Raw genomic sequence first — 18,929 nt, 5'->3', positions numbered from 1 at the left:
CTTGGTTCTGTGAGAACAATCACGTAGGACTTAATGATACAGAGGAACAAATATGTCTTTGTGCTCTCATCTGTTTATTTATTTATTTTTCTGAGTCCTGTTTCCTTCATTAATAACTCTCTTTTCCCTTTCTTTTTCATGAAACTACTGGTATTTTTCAAAGTATGGTCACAGGAAAGAGTCAGAGTCAGATAATTTTACATCACACATCTTATCTTAAATAAGTTACATCTTATTTTGAATAAGTTAACTATGAATAAGTAGAATAAGTTCACTATGAAAGCTCCCAGAGATTTTTAAACTTCAATCTAATTGCAGATGGAAATGTACACTATATTGAGGTTAAAATACACACCATTACTATTATTGTTAAGGGTAGATGTGTATAGCATGAACTTTAGGTTAGGTATTATGGTGAGCATTTTGTATACATTATTTCTACTCTATGTAACAATCTTTGTGACATGTCATTATTATTACTCTAAGTGTACATGAGGAAACTGAACTGTGATGTTGGGCTTGCTTAAGTCTCTGTGGCCTGTGGTTGGAAGAACTGTGATTGCATCGGAGTTCTGATGTTTCCAAAGCCCAAGCCCCTCTCATTCTACTACTTGGCCTCTGAATATATCTTTTTTTTTTTTTTAAGATTTTGTTTATTTATTCATGAGACACACACACACACACAGAGGCAGAGACACAGGCAGAAGGAGAAACAGACTCCTGGCAAGGGAGCCTGATGCAAGACTTCATCCCAGGACCCCAGGATCATGCCCTGAGCCGAAGGCAGGTGCTCAACCACTGAGCCACCCAGGGGTCCCTTTGAATATATCTTATTGTTGAAAATATTAGACAATGTGAATTGTATGTCTTGTTTATATAGTAAAATTTCTTGTGTTACAGAAGTCCAACTCAGGTGAAGTCAAATTGATTGAAAGTACTTTTGGGTTGAGTTTAGTTTAAGAATCTAGAGTTGGTCATATGTCAACCTACCAGGCTTTCAGAAAAGACTCTATTTGTAATTTATGCTCACATTGCCAGAAGAATCATGTAGAGAACTACATTGAGCATTAAGATGGTTAAAATGTAGATTCCAATTGTTTCATACATATGTAAGTGATATTAGTACACATCATCTAAGAATAAGAGGGATTTTAGGGAGTCGGAATTTCTGATACATGGTTAAGAGTAACAGATGATCATTCTTAACAATTCCTGGGTCTGGAAATGATTTTCCTATAAAGGGAAACATTTCACTTTATTCAAGATGTGCTGTTTTTAAAATTCTCAGAGAATGCATATTTTGTTTAAAGTTGAATCACTTCTGAAATTTAGACCGTTTAAGGTCAACTTCGGCTTTACTGAGAAAAATGCAGAGTAGGAATAGAGATGGATCTTTGGGAGGGAAACCTGGTGTCTGGCCAGGTCAGTAGATAAGGGGCAGAATGTACTGGAAGTTAATGAGGGGTGAGGACAAAATGAACACCCAAGTTTAAGATCCTTGTTTAGGTGTTTCAGTCTTGTTTTCACATGGATTTTTATATGGCTCTTTATCAAGTTCTTTCAAATGTCCTGTAATAACCATGAACACCTTGTTGCAAGGTGCTACTTTTGTATATTTTCAAGGCCATGATTGTGAGCTCTGCTCTTTCCCACCAGCTGTGTCTCTGGTATGATGAAAAATGACTTTTTAAATAAAAAATATGGAAATGGCAGGATGGTCTGGACATGAAATTGGGTCTTACAAAATTCTGGGGTGCAGAAAGATAACTGGAGGTTAGGTCAAGGTCAGGAAAGGAAGTAACTACCTGGAACTTCTTGGGTTTCTTTTTGGACAGTTAGGCAGTGGGCAGATACAAAATGATGGTATTCGGGCTTCCAGGGGGTTTGTATCTGAAAATTAGAGCTACTTCAGCAGGCCTGGTTTAATCCAAATTGGATTCGAAAAACTTATGTGGAACTGCCAAGCTTAGCATCTCAGAATTAAAGAGAACAAGCAATGGGACATGGTCATCTTTGAATTTCACTTTTTAAGATGGATATCAGGTCAGGGAGGCAGTATGCTACAATTAAGATTGCATTTAAGGGAATTTATAAGTAGAATGAACCTTCACTTTGTGAGAAAGGATTGTGAAGAGTAAAATTTCTGGGTCAGACATATCATTAACATAAAAGATATATTCTCATAGACCTGGTCTTTGTTTAGAAGAGGGATAAAGGGACAGATGATTGAAAAGGATGACTATTAAAAGTCACAATATCTCAGTTTTGCTACTTAGGGTTGGAGCTGCTGAGTCAGCGATTGCTTTGGAAAGAGATTGTACATACAATAGGAGTGACTTCTCTTAGGAAATAACTTTGTTGCTTACTACAGAAAAGATCTTGACTTAGCATGGAACATTAGTAGGATGGATTTGTCCATGGCCTTCAACTAACTGGAGAAAACACTTTTTAACTTTTTAAATTCTTGATTATTATTTTTTTTTTTTGTTCCCTGGAGATTAGATAGAGACCTTTACAGTAGTTTCCTCTTCTCATGAAAATATTAGTGCCCTATTACACTTTCATATTTTTCATTATTAACATATTTCACCGGTGTTACTTTGTTAGAAGATATAGACTAGCATTTTTATCTTTTAAAAAAAATATTTAGTATTATTTTTTTAGAGGGGGGCGAGGCAGAGGAGAGAGAGAAAGAGAATTCTAAGGAGGCTCCATGCCCAGCGAGGAGCCCAACATGGGGCTTAACCTCATGACTCTGAGATTATGACCTGAGCTGATATTGAGAGTTGGATGCTTAAACTGAGCCATCCAGGTGCCCCTGGACTAGAATTCTTAATTCTTATTCAACATATCAAATCACAAAAGGATATGTAGAGTATAATCTCATGATAAATGGTGCTTACCATAATGTTAACACTGACATTTTTTCCTGAGAGAGGAATTATAGGTAATTTTTATTTATTTATGTTCTGCTAACCTACAGTGTGGCCATAAAAACTGAAAATGTAAATAATAGTATTTTACCATGTTTACAGTGTCATAACAATAAGCCATTTATTATGTATTCCAAACTCGGTGGCTGCCCTAATCATTTCTTGTTATTTCTATGGGCAATGTGTCCTCTTTGTACTGAGAAGAAAGAAAAATAAGTTATTAATATATTTGTAGTCACATTGAAATTGCACTAATTTGTAATAATTGTGCTTTGACATGTACAAAAACTCTGCTTCTGTTTGACATTGTGCAAGTCATTTAAGCACTTGGGGACTGTTTCCTCATCTGTTTATAATAAGGGACTGCATTAAATGATCTCTAAGGTCCTTCTAAAATTGTGTGATTTTGCGAGTGAATATTTTTCAAAGTACTTTCATATTCATGATTTCATTTGATTCCCAGAATGCCCAGTGAGGGAGATAAGATCAATGCTATTTTACAAATGAGGGGCTGTATCACAGAGGGGTTGGGCGCTTTGTCCAAAGTCACCCTGAATCAGTATCCAGCCTGTGTGAAGACTGTGGCTGTCCTTTGGATCCACATTTCTGTCACTGGGCTGCCTGCCTTTTTACCTCCAGTTCTTTCAGACACTCTGGCTTCTGGAAATGTTATAGATGCCATCCTCCTGGGTGGGCCCAACTGGCTGGTAGGAAGAGACTCTGGCTAGGACACCAAGAGTGCCCCTATGGCAAGGGAGGAGATAGAATAAATCACCAGGCCAAGGGAGAGGAGTCACTGATTGCAAATCATCCCTCTCAGCCTAATAAGGAGTGAAACTAGGTTATGGAGGAAACCTGCTCATTGGCCACAGCAGATTTCCATTTGCCTAATGGAGGCAGAAAGCTCGAATACAAGGATCTGGACTACAGGATGGAAACTTGTGTGTGGTATAGTACTTGGTCCCAGCTTTCCAATAGGCTTCTAGAAGTTTAGAAAAACCGTTACTGCTCTGATGCTACGGTTTCCCTGTAGTTCAACAGCAGAGCCAATCTACCTTCTCATTGAGGCATCACCTTGTGGATCTCACATAAGAAGGGTTGATTATTAGTGCTATGTGCTGCCCTCCAATTCCAGAAGCAGAGAAAGATCTAGATGGGGCCAAGAGCCACTCTTCCAGTTATGGTGTTTAGACATGACATAACTGATGCTCCTTTTCCCTTTTTTTCCTATCACTGTACCTGGAGTTTTCAGGGAACAAATTTTGGATTAATTCTTCCGTGTGGGAAAATGGTCACTGTCATGTGCTTAGAACTGTAACTGCTCTAGCAGTGCAGCTATTCCCGACCAGGGCTTGAAAATCATTGACTCAAGCAGGCTGCATCGTCTAAGTTAGTTGTTCCAATGCATTACACCCAAGCTGTGTTATCCATCATAAATGTACAAGAAAGCCTTTTTCCCACTGCTATTGATTTTTGCATGGTGAGTATTTGTCTGCACTCCTGACAGGATGACAGTTGGCTGACATTGCTAAGCTGAAATGTCCTTTTACACCTCTTGTAGTCTAAAACTGGCATGGGAGTGGTAAGATTCAGATTAAAACCCACTTAAATAATTGCTCTCTTATTGGCTTTCCCCCCATATCACTTATTATTATACTGTACTGTCAGTTCCAGCATCTTGTGTCCCTCCACTAAACTTTAGTCCTATTTTTTTTCAGTGCTTCTTCTTATGCTGTGTTTTCTGTATAAATAAGGTTATATTCTCATTTACTAGATTCTGAAGTCATTCTGAGGCAGTAGACAGTGACTTGAGATAGATATTAAAGTGTCACACTTTTCTAGGAGAGGAGGCAAGTTGCCAAACCCCAGCAATGATAGACCTTCTATTTAGTTAACTTTTTAGTCCAATTAGACTCGTCTAGATGAATCTACCCCAAAAGAACAGACATTTTCAGCTCGGGCCGGATGTCATTTCCCGTTTATAGGCTACTCAGATTTCATTTTCCACTTGAACTGCTGTAGGTATCCTGAGCTCCCTTCAAACTACCCAGGGGCTTGATGAATAGCTGGACTCACCAGTGAGTGGACAGCTCATTAGCCAATCTGTGAGGGCCTGCTGTGACTATCTGGAACCAAGAAGCTGGGTTTCTAATGGCGGATGGCCAATTAACAGCAGAAAGTACCCTCATGAATTTTAACTGTTGCCTTGTCAGAAGGCTGAGTTCGATGTTCTCTTTTTTTTTTTTTTTTAATTTACTTATGATAGTCACAGAGACAGAGAGAGAGGCAGAGACATAGGCAGAGGGAGAAGCAGGCTCCATGCACCGGGAGCCCGACGTGGGATTCGATCCCGGGTCTCCAGGATCGCGCCCTGGGCCAAAGGCAGGCGCTAAACCGCTGCGCCACCCAGGGATCCCCGATGTTCTTTTTCATGGTGTTTACTTGCCTTATGATAATTGGGAACATGGGAGGACTTGGTTGGAATTAAGAACCAGGTGAGCGAAGACAGTTCTAGGGGTCGTGATGATTGTTATGAGTGCTTTGCATTATTTTTTTCTTTCTCTTCAATTGGTATAATTTTCATCACAAGTTTCCATCAAATGGGTGTTGGGAGGAAGGATACAGAAAAAGTAGTAGCAACATCACTTTCAATTTTATTAATTATTATTATTATTATTGCATTAATTGCACAAATTATGGAAATATAGAGAAGCCTAGGAAAGAAGAAAATCTCTCATAATCCCATCACACAGTAACTCATACTAGCATTTTTTTCTACATCCTCTTGTCTCTAGGCCTTTGTCTCTATATTCATCTATTTCTCACATGCATCTAATATAACACATACACGAGTACCCTAAACTCTATATGTTTAGACATATTTACAAAAATGAATAGATACTCTGCAAACTGTTTCCAAACCTTCAGTTATAGTTGATTGTTAAATTGCGACCACCTCCCTCATATCATTACATGTATTAGGAGCCATGATTTCAGTAGTTGCCTGGTAGCTCACAGAGTTTTATTCAACCCAGCTCTAAACATTTTCCTTTTTCCATCTACTTTACTCATCCAAGTCCATACATTTCCATTTTTCTTTTTTCCAACCTCACTTTCATGCACCTCTCTTTAGCTTTAGGACATTATCTGCCTGCCACTGGCTTTTTCCTCTCTCTTAGCTGGAGTTCAAGATGAATGCATCATGAAGCTGCGGCCGCACTAGTTCTTCCATGAACTTTCTCCTAAGGTGAGCAGAATACATGGAACTGAAGCCTGAGTATAAGGAGAGAAGCAGGTGTGAGAGAAGGGATGTCCCTAGCGAGGTCCTGGTGCTCCCACTACCTCTACTGATGGGAGGCCAACCTTGGTTGTTTTCTTGCATAGTTTTCCTGCAGTGTGCTATTCTTTTGCTTTTGCTTCCACCTTTCTTAACTCCTTCTTCAGAAATACTTAAATGTCAGCTGTTTAAATCTTGGGACGAGAGCTCTAGGATATGAAGCCTGATTTCTGTTCTGACCTGTCCCCCACAAACTCCATTTAAGCTCTTCTGCTTGGTCTTTTCAGGGGGATTCTGAGGGACTTTGTGCTTCCTTCATTGTTCCCTTTTCATGAGAGTCTTTTTGTTCCCTAACCAGACTATAAAGTTGTACCACTTAACTCTGGTATAAAAGTAATGGATCATTTGAGAAGATTTGGGGTTATGTATATGAGGACAAATGTAGACATGATTTATGATTATATCATAATTAAAGAAACCCAGGGGGACGCCTGGGTGGCTCAGCAGTTGAGCGTCTGCCTTTGGCCCAGGGCATGATCCTGGAGACCTGGGATTGAGTCCCACATTGGCCTCCCTGCATGGAGTCTGCTTCTCCCTCTGACTTTGTCTCTGCCTCTCTCTCTGTGTCTCTCATGAATAAATAAAATCTTAAAAAAAAAAAAGAAAAAGAAAAAAAAGAAACCCAGGGATTGGAGAGCCTCTTTAAGAAAGCAGTGGTCAAACTGAAAAGCCACCTAGACCAAAAAAGAGCCCATTGTGAATCACATGAAGCTAGCTGCTTTCATATGCTTCTCTTTACTGCCTACAGCATGGTAATCAGAACTGAATATAAGAGAAATTTTAGTGTTCAAAGTGTTTCTTTTTAAGACTTAGTCACAGTAAAATATTATCTCAAACAGGGTTCTAGATTCTAGGATCCTTATCTCTGTTTCTCTTCCAGCTAATAGCGATGTCCCCCACCCCTGCCTAACCTTTCTAGTTGTCTCTCACTTTGCTAACAGGGAGTGTTTTTGTTTGTTTGTTTTTAGGGCAATGGAAGTGGGGGTGAGTCTGAAATGATACTAACATTATGTCATTGATCTTGAAAATAGTTTAAATTCTTCTGCAGCAGGTTTCTTAATTCTCTGTCTGAAATATTTTGTATTCCCTTCTCCCATTATATATGTATTTAAAAGAAGTTCATGAAAGAAGTTCATGACTATGGCACTTGCTCTTAGCTGCCCTTTGAGTGATATTAATGAGGGTGAGAAAGTCCCAGTTATTTTCTCTATCAGCTAATCATCCTCTTCTCTGAAGTACTTGACCTACTTTAAATTTTTTTTGAATTTTATTTAAATTCCACTTAACATACAGGTGTGGAATTTCTTGATTCAGAACTTAATATACACCCAATACTCACCCTTTTTAACACCCATCACCCATTTAATCTATTTCCCCATCCACCTCCCCCTCTGGTAACCCTCAGTTTGTTCTCTATAGATGAGAGTCTGTTTTCTGGTTTGCCTCTCTCCTCCAGCTCCCACTATGTTCATATGTTCTGTTTCTTAAATTCCATACAGGAGTGGAATCACAAAAATCCACAAAATCATATGATATTTATCTTTCTCTGACTGACTTATTTCACTTAGCAATATATTTTCTAGCTCTATCCATGTTGTTGCATATGGCAAGATTTCATTCATTTTTATGGTTGAGTTAATATTCCATTGTTTCATTTCATTCTTTATCCATTCATCAGTCAGTGGACATTTGGGCTGTTTCCATAATTTGGCAATTGCAGTTAATGCTGTTATAAACTTTGGGGTTCATGTATCCCTTTGAATCAGTAAAAAAAAAAAATTTACTATCCTTTCAGGCCTAGGTTTGTGTCTTCATGTTCCCGGCACAGATATACTGTTGGCTGTCTCCTTACAGAACCCTCTTACCTAATCATTTCTTATCTGATATCAGACTAAATTCATTTTCTTCCCTTTCTAACAGTATTCAAATATTCACTCACTTCCTTTTTCGTCAAGACTTCCAAATTCATATTTGGTATTAGTAGTGTTATTAACAATTTTTGTGTTATTTTAGTTATTTTTAAATGATATTTTTATACTGAAGTTCCTAGGATCTGACATCCTTAAATGCCACTCTATGTATGCTTTCCCTTAATAAAGATAATAAATTTTACATTTTAAATCTAACAACAGTGTAGAACTATTCCTAGAGCTGATTTCTGGAGCAGGTTACAAATGTCTTCCCTCCCTATGCTCACCCCTCATTTATTTCAAATGGATAGTTGCCTGGGGATTTTAGCTAAAGGAGGATATCTACGTTCAAATATGGTCACTTTTTTGTGAGACTTGGGGCTTGTCTGTATGTCACATACTACCTCAAAATGCATTGTGCATGTATAGTTTGGGAGAGTGAGCAGATTAGGAATTCCTTCTTTTCTTGGCTCTAGAATGGAGACAACAGTCTGAGATATAACTCTAAGGAGGCACTCCCCTGGTAGGTGACCTGGGATGGCAAACTCCCACAGTTCTCATTAGTAATTAAAAAATAGAAAATTCTGATCGGCCCAAAGAATGGTATATTTCTCTGCTTTGTGTTTACTTATCTTTTCTTGGTTTTTAATAGTTATGTTGCTGGAGTGCAAGTGACTGATGGTTATAAGTTATCACTTTAGCTGAATGAATATGTATTTCCTTGAGGCGAGAATGGCTGGGGAAACAGTAGTAATTCTCTTTCCTTCTTACCTTTTTGCGTAGATACACATATTAATGTCCTATAGGACAGAGTGAGCTATACAGCTAAAAAAAGGGATATGCAAATATACCTAATTTTATCACATCTTTAATGAGCCTCTTAATATAATTCTACATTTAATGGCATATTAGTGCTTGAGTTAGACCAATGCTTTTTTTTTTTTTTTTTGAGTTTAAGCTGTATAGCATGATGGCTTGATTTACATATATTGTGAAACAATTACCATAATAGGTTTCGTTAACATCTCTCATCTCATATAGATATAATAAAAAGAAAAAACATTTTCTCCTTGTATGCAAACTCTTAGGTTCTACTCTCATAACATCTTTCCTATATATCATGCAGCAGTGTAAGCTATTGTCCTTAATGTTATACATGACATCTCTAGTACTTATTTATCTTGTAACTGGAAGTTTGTACCTTTTGATCACCTTCTTCCATTTTCCCTTCTTCCCAGTCCCCACCTCTGGTAATCACAAATCTAACCTCTTTTTCTATGAGTTTGGTAGTGTTTTTTTGTTTTTGTTTTTTGTTATTGTTTTTGTTTTGTTTTGATTCTACATGTGAGTGAGATCATATAGTGTTTGTCCTTCTCTGACTTATTTCATTTATCATAATGCCTTCAGGGTCATCTGTGTTGTTGCAAATGGTAGGGCTTTCTTGCTTTTTTTTTTTTTTAAAGATGTATTTATTTATTTGAGAGAGAGATAGAATATGTTCAGGGTGGAGAGGGGCAGAGTGAGAGGGAAACAGAATCTCTAGCAGGCTCCTCACTGAGTGAGGAGTCCAATGTGGGGCTTGATCCCAGGACACTGAGATGATGACCTCTGATTAAATGAAGAATCTGATGCTTGACTAACCCAGGTGTCCCTTCCTTTTTTCTTTATGGCTGAATAATATTCCATTGTACATATACATCCCATCCTTTTCCGTTCATTGATTAATGGACAATTATGTTGTTTCCATGTCTTGGGTTTTGTAAATGATGCTATTATGAACATAGAGGTGCAGATACCTTTTTTGAGTTAGTGTTTTTGTTTCCTTCATATATATTCCCATAAATGGAATTATTAGATTATATGGTAATTTTATTTAAAAATTTTTAAGGAACCTCCATACTATTTTCCATAGTGACCATATCAATTTACAATCCTACCAGCAGTGCAGAAGGGTTCCCTTTTCTTCATATCCACCCTAGCATTTGTTATTTCTTGTCTTTTTGATGATGGCCATTCTATCATCATGAGGTGATACCTCATTGTGGGTTTAATTTGCATTTTCTTGGTGACTTGTAATATTGAGTATCTTTTCATGTACCTGTTGGCCTTTTATGGATCTTCTTTGGAAAAGTGTCTAATTAGATTCTTTGCCCATTTCTTAATTGTGTTATTGGTTTTGTGGTATTGAGTTGTGTGAATTCTTTATATGTTTTGGTATCAACCCATTATCAGATACATAGGCCAGTGATTTTTTTTTCTTTTTAAGATTTTATTTATTTATTCATGAGACACACACACACACACACACACACACACACACACACAGGGAGAGAGAGAGAGGCAGAGATACAGGCAGAGGGAGAAGCAGGCTCCATGCAGGGAGCCCGATGTGGGAATTGATCCCAGGACTCCAGGATCACGCCCTGGGCTGAAGGCAGGGACTAAACCCCTGAGCTCCCAGGGATCCCCTAGGCCAGTGATTCTTAATAGGAGTCATCTTTTGCTGCAGAGGTGTTGATGGGAGGATGGCTATGTCAAAATAATGTGGAGAACTGTTTGACGTCCTGTCTTAAGGACACATGTTTACTGAGCTGAAAAATCATCACTGACTAGTTACCCTATTGTCTGTTGCTGTTTCATCCATTATATATGTTGTGGTAGAAGAAGGTTGAGGATCACAGAAGTAGGTTTTCTTCAAGGTCTTCATTATAATTACCTATTTGATTTTTTGACTCCCCTATTACATTGTAAATCTATAATGGCCTAGACAATGTCTGTTCCATTAATCATTCAGTTTATTAATCATTAATTATCTTACTAAAAATTTGACCTATTGCACATATGTTAGAGTTAACTCACTAGATATTTATTAAATGAATAAAAGAATGAATGCATGGTGATTGGGGAAACACTGTAGATGGAGATTTCTCTGAGGTTTAAGTTGGATTGTTTAGTCAGGCATCACTTGCATGAACACTTGCAAAAATTTACCACTTTTCCTACCCCCTCCAAAAAAAATCTACCAGAAAAATATAGTTAAAAAGAATAAAAACTGTAATGTATTATTTAAAAATAAGCTGAAGATTAAGAAAATGGCTCAATACATGGATCAATCAAAGCAAAATAAAAAATACTTAGAAATGAGGGAATGTAACTTAGGAAAGAATCAGAAACAAAAGAAAAATCAGTTCAGAAATGAAGACTTAACTAGAATAAACAAAAATGAATCAACACAACAGAGACTTCCTTAAAAGAAATGTAAAATGAAAAGGAGGGATATTTTAATGGTTAAAAGGAAATGAAGGAAAGAAGTAAAGAAGTGTTGAAGAAAGAAGATCCAACATGAGTAGAATAGGAATCTCTGAAGAATTAAACCAAGAGAACAGACCAGAATAAATTCTAAAAACTATAATTCAAGGAAGTTTTCCTGAAATTCAAAAAGGATTTGAAACTACATATTGGAAGATGTACCTGAGAATATCAATCCAAAATGAATAATGCCAAGACATATTCCAGTAAAATTTGGTGAATAAAATTGCTTGAACATCTTGACAAAACAGAAAGAGACTTATAAGGGAAATAAAATTAGATCATCATACTTTTCTTTTACAGCGATGTTTTATGTCAGAAGAAAATGGAGTAAAATATCTAATAAATTCAAAGAAAGGAAAATGTGAGCTGAAGATCTTTATAGGTAGAAAAATTGGATTTCAAGTATAAAGAGCACAGGCTATGATTAACATATAGTGACCCAAAGAGTATGATTCTGAGGAATAATCTTGAGAATGAACTTCAGGCAATGAAAATAACTAGATGGACATTGCTGTGAGAACATGATGAGTATTAAAGATATAGTTACTTATAAAACTAAGGCTAACTGAGGGCCAGAAGGGAGCAAGTATTTATGAAATAGTATGCTATAAAGTGTAGATAAAGGCTAACTATAAACATGGGAACACAAATGCAGAAAGCATATGTAAATAGACATTTCAAAACTGTTCTCATTAATTATATTGGTGGTAATAGTATTAGTATTGGTATTCTGAGACACTTATTCTCCTAATAAGGGAAAAAATACATGAGTAATTATGTAATATTCTATCATCCCATGTGTCTTTGAGAATTATAGTTTTTGGTGTGGAATGTAGTATTGAAAGAGTTGAATAAAAAGCCCTATGTTCTTGAATTGCAGGTATCAATATTAACCTATGAAATACTGCATATGTATAAATGTATGTATGTGTATCCATTTCTTATCTCTGTCTATTAGAGAGGCCCAGAAACAAAAAGCAACCCAGGGGGCAAATGTACATCTAACATCCAGATTGTGGTGGTTCTGAAATAATATTTAAATAACATTAAAATAAAGTAGGACTTGGAGAATTAGGTAATTTTAAGTCTGGGGCAAGAAATGTATAAGATTAATTTGGCACATCGTGTCATACCATATCAAAGACTACTGGGTCATGTCAAAAGAACTCAGGAACCAACTTAAGAGCTTCCCATTGGGACAATTTAAGCTTTAAAAGAAATAATAATTGCAATTGAATGAAAGTCTATAAATTATGCTTAAAATTACAAGTACATAATTGTATTTAAAAAAACCTAGCTACTTTCAGAAGATCCTAGAGAACCACTTGATTTTCTTGAAAATAGATAAGCAGAGGGAAATAATCAAACATTTATCCTGCCTTTCCAACATGAAACACTGGGAAACCAAATAGTTGATGAGCATTTATTTATAAACTATTTTAACTAATAAATGGAAGATAATGGGTAAAATTTCATTATCACCATTTTGCAAACCACAAATGAATTACTGGGTTTACGTATTAAGGTTCAACAGCTGCTAACAGTAAAAAAGATAATCAGACATTAAGTGCTTTTTGATGAAAGACCACACTAATTAGAATCTTTGCAAAGGATTGGAATCCAAACCTGGTCAAGGTTCTGGATCCAGCTGCCAATTTTCAGGAAATATGCAGGACAGAGGGACATGTTGAACTGTACCATGTCCATCAGCAATATCTGGACTGTGAGAAATTGCAGGTTAAATGCCCAGATCCTTGAATAAATAAATTAAAAAGCAAAGAAAAGGATAGTTGAGAAACTTGTACATTAAAAGAGAGTTAAAAAATGTATCACGTTTAATAAAATGGGCAAGGCTAAAATATGAGGTCTAAGAATGTGCACTTAAGTAAAAAAATCATAAAAAGTGATTCCTATAAAAATTAGGATAGTGGTAACTTTTGGGAGGTGGACAGTTTGAGATATGGATGCTACACATAGATGGAGTACCTTAGGTGGCTGGCAGGTCTATATTTTGACTTAAGTGGTGGTTGCAGGATATCTGTGTTGTAATAGCTCATTAAACTACATATGTTTTTGTGGTTTTCTGTAAAAAGTTTAGAAAAAAGAAAATAAGATTGCATGGATTTTTGTTTCCTCTTCTAAGTAAATTCTGCGATTCTTCCTCTGCTAATCTATGTGGTCTGAGATCTTATTAATGGCTAAAGTCCAGAGACTCTTAAAGTAGAGGACAAATCCATCTTTACATGAGAGTATACCCTATGCTCCAGAGAGTTGACATGGTTCAAAACAGACATAATTTCCTTTTGAAATCCAGCATTTTTCTGCATTTTATGTTCCTCCAGGGAAAACACCATGACTTTATATGCTTGTTGTCATCGGTAAGAATTTCTAACACTGGGATGCCAGGGAACTGGGCAATAAATCTCAGTGGACTAAACCACTTCCCTAAGTGGCTTACTCATGCCTTAGTACTCCCTGAATAGCTGATAACAATGACTGCAAGCTGTACTTTCCAGAAGCTAGAGTTGATCTTTATTTAATCTATCTATCCATTGTGTGAAGGTGGCCACCTGGGAATTGTAAGAAGAAAAATGAGTCACCAAGACTTTATACATTGTGGAAGGCAAACTCTCCTTTTCCCACAAGCAGTTCTAGAAATTAAATCTTGTTTTCCTTAGTGATTCACTAAGTGTTTGCAATCATGGTCTACACATTTAGTCATTGTCAAGATGGATGTTTCTAAAGGAATTATTTTTTTCATTTCATGGTGAGATTCTTTTTATCTTCCAGACACTTCAATTACTGATAGAAACTGGACATGAAATGTTCAAGTAGTGAGGTTTCATTTGTACATTGGTGCTCAGGGATGAGACTCCCATATGTACTGGGTTGTTTCTAATGTCTGAGGAGCCACAGCAGCCCCTTTTGTGGACATTGATTAAGACTTCTGAAACTCCATTCAGGGTCTACCTTTTCAGTTAATATAAAAAAGAATAAAAGAAATACCCTGGGATGATTATACCAGTCAACACTTTTCTTCCTTCTTTGCAGAACTCATATAGAATAAACTGCTTCATAGATAATGCCAGGGGAACTAGAGAGGGCTGCAGGCACATTTTTGCATTAGGTCATGGAGCAGATATTAGAGAGGCATTTGCAAAGGTGCAATTTATCCAGCAATAGTGATCACGTGGATATAGAAACATCTTGAGAGAGAAAAAAAAAACTCCTGAAAGGACATTTGGTGGTACTGGGAAAGATTTTTAATCTGAGTGTTTAGGAGTATTGAGGAATGAAATAAATATTAAATTGAACAGAGAGCAGAGGTGAAATAGTGAGTTCATATTCATTGTTTTTGGGTTTGTTTGTAACTTAGAGACATTTTATTGGGAGGAGGTTATCATTCAGGGGTAACAGTGCCCTGTATATGGTTGAAAGAAAAATAACTTCTTCCACCATAAACATGCTTTATCTAGGTCTAATAACTAGTTTCTGAAATGAATCATGATGGCTTCCATTTCAGGACCCCTCTGGAGTTTTTGTGTCATCCAAACTCTGCTGCGGAAAGGCTGAACAGAACCTAGTACTCTCATTGGACAGCTTCGTTTTGGCCTGGACCTAATGCACATGGAGTTCTGTTGACTTTTTGCGGAACTCCCTGTAAGACTGGCTTGGGAGGCCCTGAGCATCTGGCCAATGTAGCAGAATCCGTGGGCTGGGACTCTGCAGAAGCTTTGGCCCAACAGAGTGAAACTGCTGAACTTCAGCTTTTTCGCCAGTTTGCTTCACTTTAAAGAGCAGCCTCAGCTTGAACAGCTGGGGCTAAATTACAGGGGAGAGTGTTTCCGTGAGCTTCGCTGGCTTTCCCAAATGAGTGTGTGAAATCTGGCCCCTGTCAGCAGTGCCCAAACACAGCCATCTGATTGTGCCTCAGTGAAATGAGGGTGGTTTCATTTCCCTTTTTAAAGTCCATTTCCCACACAATCAAACCTCCTCTAGTCAGGCCCACTTACTTCTGTTTTTAGCAGGGAGCTGTTTAGGCAAGGACAATATCTGGAAGCACTTATTTTTCATATGACTTTGGGGTCTTTACGTCCTTTCTGGGCTTTCCAAGCCTAACCTGGTAGATAATGCGACTTAAAAGGAGAGCTAGATCAGGATTTAAGGCTTAGTATTCTAGCCTTTTTCTCTCTTCTGAACTTTTGGCATCTTAAATCAAGGATAGTGATGACTTGACATGTGTGACTCCATTTCTTCCTTCCTGTGCCCTTCTGGTGCCCAAAAGGCTGACATTGATCATGATCATGGGCTCCTTTCTACTAAGTTAATACACACCCTCAGAATACCTGTTATTATGTCCAATCAGCTTATGTGTTGCATCCTTTTTCCTGTTCTTGGTAAGAGGTGCTTGTGTGACAGTGGAGTGGCCCAAGAGATTAGCAAGCTGGTCTTGCCCCAGTATTGTAATGAATGGAGTTTTGGATAGGATGGTTAGAACTATGTGCTTGTCTCAGCTCCTCTACTTACCAGTTAACTACATTTGATCTCTTTGAAACTTAGTTTTCCTTATTAGAATAATGGACTATCCACTTTGGATGCTTTGCAGTTTGTTATAAATATGCAGGAATAAACTGAATGGATATGGATGCCTTTGCAAACTGCCTACTGTGAAACTCATATAAGCTGTTAGCAACATAGTATATTGAAATTTCTGCTACCCTATTTCCTTGACTTACAGGAACTTTTAGATGCTAGGTACTTTAAGTAAATACCTAAAATTCTCAATATTAATACTGCTGTGAAAGAAGCACTAGACTGGGATTTATCATGTCTGAGTTTTTGTTTATATCTTGTAACTAATTGTTTATGACATTTTGGGTGTTTGGAATCTACATCCATAGCTGTAAAATTACAGGGTTGAAGAAGATGAGTGCGTGTTAAGCATTCTTTTTAGTATCTGAAATCACATTACTAATAAAATCGTATCAAACCCTGAAATATAACTGGGATACTTAAGAGGAGCTATTCTAAATTGTATGGGAGTAGGGTGTCCAGAGGCCTACCTATGTGACCTTTTGTGCAAGCATCCTAGAGGCACCCTTCTGGAAATTTAGAATCCCCTGGAACACAGTTTAAAAACCACTAGCCCAGCTGTTCTTCAAGATCCATTCAGTCTTTGATATTCTATAATTCTAACTGAACAAAGAAAATTTATCTCTCAACTTTTATTTCTTTCTTCCTTTCTTTTTTTTAAAGAAGTAGACTATAGAGGACTTCAGAAATATCTCTTACAGTCTATGGGGTTTTCTTTTCCATGGAGCCATCTGTTTCATTAAACCTAGAATCCTCCATACTCTCTCTTCAGGTACACAGAAATTTGTTCAGTGTCATGTATGTGCTAAGCATGATATTTGGGGTATCTTTGGGCCAGAGTTACAAAGGTCACTAACACACAGCTCTGCCTCAAGGATCTCATACTACAAGAGTTGTTTTCAAACTGTGCTCAGCAAATGGAACTTCTTATGTTGGAATTTACGTATCAGGATTTTCTTAGGTTTTTAGTGGTTGGTAAAAGAAAATAGTTTGATTTTTGTACCTGAAATATTTGGTCTGCTTCATTTGTTGCAGCTTGTCTTGGTCTACAACATCACAGAGGATGACGCCAATGCCTAGATCAGTGATAGAAGCTGTCAAGGAATAGGTTTGGGGCTTGTGTGTGAGCTCCAAAACCATTTCTTTTTAACAAAGTGAGAAAAAATTAGAGGTTTTAAAAATACATTTTTAACATTTTAGCAATTAAAGCAATAATGAAATGAAATTAGCTCTCCCCTTTGTTAAACTATATACAACATAACCACCTCATACATTGCTCTAGGCTTATTTATCCTGATCTTCATTAAACTAAGCTTCATCAAAAATGAGAAAAGCTTCAATAAACTGTCAATTTTGGGATCAGTAAAGGAAACCTGGCATATGTACATTTAATTTTCTCTTTTTCTTCAATAAAAAATACTGGTCTTTTTTCTTTCAGGAAAAATATTGTATCACTTTGTAATAGGCCTTTTTTTTTTACCTTTAAATTACATTCCAAATATAATAAAATTCCAACAATGATCTTTAATCTATGTCATTTCATACTATGCTTAGATATAGAGACCACCACTTAAGCAATCTGCAAAATACGTAAGCTTCTGACCAAAGGGAGAAAGACAAGGTAGGTAATCATGAACATGAAGCACACTTGTTAGACTAGTCCCAAAATTGAAGGGAAACTAAATTAGAACTTGTCAACTCATCCTCCAGAGCATTCTGTTCATTAAGATCCCAGAAGTTTCTTAGAAAGAAACTTTCAATTTCTCATTATGTCCCTTTGCTCCACTGAAGGATGACACAAAGAACTACCCTATTTTTCTCTAGGTACCATGAGATTCAGTTCTCTATCAGGAGTTAGGTGGGGGGTAGATATGGGATCTAGAGATATGTAGTATTTTGGTGGAAAGGGGGTCTTAAAAGACTTAACTTTCCATTTGATAGACTTCTTTTTCCTGTTTTAAATATAGTATTAAAAGGGAAACCTTTTTCAACTTCAGGATAATACATTTCAAAGGATTCATCAGAGATAGTGTATAAGAGGCAATTAACTGCAAATCATTTTTCTGAAGAGAACATTTTGGAATCAGGTATTGATTAGGACCCTCTGTGAAAATGAGAGCCAGGGTTGATAAGCTCAAATCAATGCCATAAAAACAAGAACAGTAGCTTCCAGAACCATTTATAGGTTAAACATTATTGGTATTTATCTGGCATTGGCACTTGTTGTAAAGATCAGTTTCAACCTACTTGTTTTTCCCTTTCCAACCTGACTAGCTAGGATAAAATCTTAGAAAAATAGTTGCTTCTTATGTTAAAAAAATACACTTATATTATGGTATTTGAGATGCCCCCAGAAACATCACATCTTTCCCTACCTATGTTTGAACCAATTGAGAGGTGTCCGGAAGATAAATTCAAAATATTTCTGTTTCCGATGAAACTGATTTTGGAAAGTATGGCTTTTATCTGCTTGCAAGTGGATTTCCTCATTCTAAAGGCAGAATTAGGGAGAATTGCCATCAGCCACAGGCAGTAAAATGGCATTGTGTGACTCCTAACATAATACATGGAAGACCAGAGCAAAATGTGTGCTTTTTTAAGGAAGAGAAACGGAGGAAGGAGAGCCTAGGCTGAGTGCTCCTATTTCACCTTCCAAACTCATCTGTTGGATGAAGTTGCTCCTTCTGCAGGAGTAGAGAAAGGCTGCTCTGTTTTGCTGGTAGAGTCTCTTACTTGGAAGAAATCATCTGGAAAGGAAGGAACATTTAAGACTGTACTCTCCCAGTGACTCAGCTGTGTGAACTCAGAGAATTTGTTAATTTTCCTAAATCTTTGTTTTCTCAC

The 18,929-nt window shown here is 37.0% G+C and overlaps 1 protein-coding gene and 1 long non-coding RNA gene across 4 annotated transcripts in view; both read left to right on the top strand.

The window, feature by feature from the left end:
• NXPH1 (neurexophilin 1) overlaps positions 1-18,929 on the top strand; it is a 433,080-nt gene that overhangs the window by 176,537 nt on the left and 237,614 nt on the right. The window lies entirely within an intron of this gene.
• The window catches only part of LOC144288849 (uncharacterized), a 97,347-nt gene that overhangs the window by 10,372 nt on the left and 68,046 nt on the right, over positions 1-18,929 (top strand). The window lies entirely within an intron of this gene.

The sequence above is a fragment of the Canis aureus genome, chromosome 18 (assembly GCF_053574225.1).
Source record: "Canis aureus isolate CA01 chromosome 18, VMU_Caureus_v.1.0, whole genome shotgun sequence".
Lineage (NCBI taxonomy): Eukaryota > Metazoa > Chordata > Mammalia > Carnivora > Canidae > Canis > Canis aureus.
This window is presented reverse-complemented; position numbering and strand designations above follow the sequence as displayed.